Source organism: Antechinus flavipes, chromosome 4 (assembly GCF_016432865.1).
Source record: "Antechinus flavipes isolate AdamAnt ecotype Samford, QLD, Australia chromosome 4, AdamAnt_v2, whole genome shotgun sequence".
Classification (NCBI taxonomy): domain Eukaryota; kingdom Metazoa; phylum Chordata; class Mammalia; order Dasyuromorphia; family Dasyuridae; genus Antechinus; species Antechinus flavipes.
The window spans coordinates 37,392,720-37,397,241 of NC_067401.1; positions in this window are offsets into that span (position 1 = coordinate 37,392,720).

Sequence of the window (4,522 nt, forward strand, 5' to 3'; positions counted from 1 at the left end):
GTTGGATTTGGATTTTTTCTTTTGAATTCTCACCTTAAATTTTTCTTGAGTTCTGGACCATCTTGTTTCTCCAAAATGCTAATGGGTACACATGCAGAAAGCCTGTCAAACTTTGTACAGTTACTCAGAATGCTTAGGGAAGAAGAAGTAACTGAATCTGTTTTCTTACAGCAGGCAGGAGTCTCATCGAAATTCTGTAATTCCATACTGTGTGTGATACTTTGTGTATTTGCTCCTGACTTATTTTGTTTCATTATTGGGGTTTTTGGTTTTTTGTTTTGTTTTTGCTGAGGCAATTGGCATTAAGTGACTTGCCTAGGGTCTCACAGCTAAGAAGTATAAAGTGTCTGAGGCCAGATTTGAACTCAGGTCCTCCTGACTTGAGGGCTGGTGCTCTATCCACTGTGCCATCTAGCTGCCCCTATTATTGTTTTTGACATTTATTTTTCTCAAAATTCTGAGTTCCAAATTCTGTTCCCCCCCCCCCCCCCAAGCATCTTCTCTATTGAGAATGCAAATTCATTTTACATGTGAAGTTTGGCAAAACATTTCTATATTAGTCATGTTTTTTTAAAGCAAGAAAAATAAAGTGAAAAACAATATGCTTCGAGCTGTACTCAGGTTCATCTCTGGAGATGGGATAGCATTTTTCATTATGAGACCTTTGGAATTGTTCTAGATAATTGTATTGAGCACAGTAGCTAAGTCAGAATTTGGCGTTGTTAAAATATTGTTCTAAAATGTTCTCTTGGTTGTACTCCCTTAGTTTAAATTTAAATACATGTCTTTTTCTGTATTCTTTGAAATTCAATCATTTCTATATAGTATGTATATACATTATAGCACAGTAGTATTCTGTCATATATCACTTTTTTTTTTTTTTTTAGCCATTCACCAATCGATGGGCATCTCCTTAATTTGCAGTTCTTTGCCACCACAAAAAAAGAGTTGCTATAAATATTTTTGTATAGGTAGTTCCTCTTCCCTTTTTTCTCACCATTTCTTTGGAGGGAAATAACAGAAGTATTGCTGAGTTAAAAGTTATACAGTTTTGTAGCCCTTTGGGCATAGATCCAAATTCTTCAAAATGATCGGACCAGTTCAAACTCCATCAACAGGGCAACTCTTTTTCCACATCTCCAACATTTGTCCTTTTCCTTTTCTTGCATGTTAACTAGGCATAAGGAGGTACCCTAGAGTTGTTTTGATTTTCATTTCTCTATTTAGAGCGTTGATAGCTTTGATTTCTAGTGAAAACTGCCTGTTCATATCCTTTTGACTATTTGTCATTTGGGGAATGGCTCTTATTTTAATAAATTTGACCCAGTTCCTATCTATTTGAGAAATGAGGTCTTTACCAGAGAAATTTGCTACAAAAATTAACCCCCTGTTTCCTGTTTTCTAATTTTGGCTGTGTTGGCTACAAAAACATTAATTTCATGTAATTAAAATCTATTTGACCTTCTCTGATTCTATTTCTTGTAGATTCTATTTCTTGTATGGTCACTAATTCTTCCCTTATCTGTAGATCTAACAGGAAAATTCTAATATTTGCTTAACTTGAGAACTAACAGAGTTTTTCCTGCACATATCCATTTAAAAATCAGTTTGGCATCAGAAACTTGGGAAATGGGAAAGGGTAGTCCTGAATAGATCCAGTTACTCAGAAGTGGAGGAATTTTAATGAGTCCCATGTTAAATAAAGTGGCAGGATTCTAGTTCACTATCTTCTCCCTTGATCTAGTTATATGGTGATCCTTTCTCACTTCCCCCTCAAGACTAACCAGGAAAGGAAGCATCTTTTGGACTACATAGGACTTAGTCACTAAGATAAACTAGTAGGTCTCTAGGCATGTCACCAAAATTAAGACTTTGTCAGTGAATGAATGTTATTTTGGGATTCTTAAGGATAACTGAAAACAGGAATTGAAGGATAATTGAAAACAGGAATTGATCTATATTTCCTAAATTTGGCAGCAGTTGCTCTCAAAAGAGATTTTGTGGTAAGCCATCTTGTCAGGCAGTAAGAGGCAACCCGGGCCCAGAGCCTGGGTGTCACATGTTCCAGTGAGATTGAAGTTTGTTACTCTAAAAGGTTTGGGGTGCTGTGGCTCTTAAGCTCTGGATTTCTGACCAGCTCGGCTATCTTGGCAAAAGCTGGGCAGCCTTAGATCTGCTAGGTGTTAGGTGGGGAGAAGCTCCCCCAGTGATTAATGAAGAGGGGGGTTGCTGTATCTATAGATGAGGTGGGTAGCACTGAAAATGATTCATATGGAAATGTTCTGCGCCTCATGCCCATTAGTGGTATTTCAATGATTCCCAGGTGGTGATGGCAAACATACTCTATCCCCTATGGTCTTAAGTGAAGAAGTCTGTTATCCTTAGGATCTAAGACCAGATCAAACTCCACTGGGCCAGGGTATTATCTATTAAACTCATTTTTGAAAAGAAAGATGTCAAGGGTTTAAAAATGGAAGGTAAAATAGCAGGAAAAAAATGTGAACGCCTAAGGGAGCGTTCTTGGTGGTACTTCATGTCTCTAGAGGAATGACGGTAGGGCATGTTTCTTGGTGAAAAGTTTTGTAATTGTTGAGCAGTTGTTCAGTCATCTAACTGACCACTTTACCTTTGGGGTTTTCTTGGCAAAGATCCTATAGTGATGGTCTTTAAAATTTACCATTTTTCAACCTTTGTAAACTTTGAGCTCATAGACCATAAAGGTCATTTACAATTTTTGGCTCCTCCCAAGTTTTCTATAAGAACCAATTTGGCTTTTAGTTTTTATTATTGTACATTTACAAAAGTTGTTGAGATTTTTTGAGTTCTGAAGGTGCAAAATTTGGAAAGGCCCAAGTGTTTTGGAGGCAAAACAGGAGAAGCTATTCTGCCACTTTGCATTTCATAGTGGTGGGGACTTGGGGACTTGGTGAACAACAGAAGATGGAGACAAAGACCGTGCTAGCTCTCTAGCGAGTTTTTGGCCAGAAGATGCCTTTTGGAGAGATTTAAAACTAAAAACAAAGAGAAATAGAAAAGAATTTAAGAAGGATTTGCCTAAGCTCACCAGTGGTAGATGAAGAAATCATGGATTATATAGGAAAATTAGAGAAGTTCAGAATAGGTGTTCAGCTTTTGAGCAATGTTATAGTTGGACAACCATGTTTTCTTCTCAATTGTCTTTTAGTGTCAAGGGCAGAAGATTTGTTTATATAGAGCATTTCTTTTTCTAATTCTCTTCCTCTTCTTCCTTCCCTTCTCCCCCCACTCCTTCTCCTCTTTCTTTTTCTTCTTTTTTTTTCTTCTCCTTTTTTTCCTTATAATTCCTTAAAATTTCAAATGAATGAATGGAGTTTATTAAGCACTTTCCATATGTACCAAGAATACAATACAAAAGGACATAATAAAAAAATTGAGATAGGCACTCACACTCTATTAGGGGATACAACCAATTAAGAGACTCCAGCTATAGGCCAGATGATAAGGCCCAAGTGTGTATTTTGGTGGTGAAGATAGCTGTGTCCCAGAGTATGTAGAAGTGAGAAATTGTAGAGCCATTGTGGTCCTCCATCTTACTGGAATTATTGTTGGTGACCCCCAGCTCTTTCAATCATCTGCTCATCTGGTCCAACTATCTCCCCAACTGGGGTCTGGGAGGCCTCAGGGATGGGAGGAAGGCAGAAGATAAGGAAAGAGGGAAGCAAACTCTCCCTACCCCCATGGCATCTTTTCTCTGGATGAGATCTGGAAGGCTGGGGGCTAAGTTGAGGGGAGAAAAATGAAGAGTTCCTTTCTTGGAAGCTGCTTCAAGGGACCCTGGGAAACTGAAATAAACAACTGAGATTAGCACTTAGCAAGCATAATTAACCAAAATAGGAAGTCACCTGTCTGTAAAAGGGCCTATTAATGAGCTCTTCCCTACCTGACCACAACCATGCTCTGTTGGTAGCTCTGTCTACACGAGGTCTTGTGTCATACAGTTTCTCAGTCCCCTGCTCCCCAATTTGTCTTCAAAAATTCACTGGTGCAAGTTCATCCCAGGTCCCTTGTGAAAAGTTTGGCAGGGTGACAAAATTGCTGGTTACAGCTCTGCTGTGATGCAAGTTAAGTAGGAGAGAAGGAAGAAAGTCTATTGGGCATGAAAGGCAGAAAAGAGCTTCCATCTCCTGAACGTGCTATCCGCAGACACAGAGCTGGGCAGACTCTGGCAGCTTCCACCAGGTGCGGTGGGTGGGGAGAAAGTTCAATGGTCAGAAGAAATGTTGGCTTTGCCCCACCCAGAGGGAAGTTATATTGTCCAGACTCTTGTTTTATTTGCAGACTGGGCTTTGGATAGTTTTTTTCTATGGATTGTTTGGGTAGAGGACAATTACCGTACCCAGCAACGTGATTGATTTACAATCAAAAAAGTTAAGGAGGGGCTTCCAAACCCCAGCTTGGCTTTTTGAAATTTGATTTATGTGTTGGAGTTCAGGGCTTCATTTTGAACAGATAGGCAGGGTCTTTACCTCAAGCTGGGTGTAGA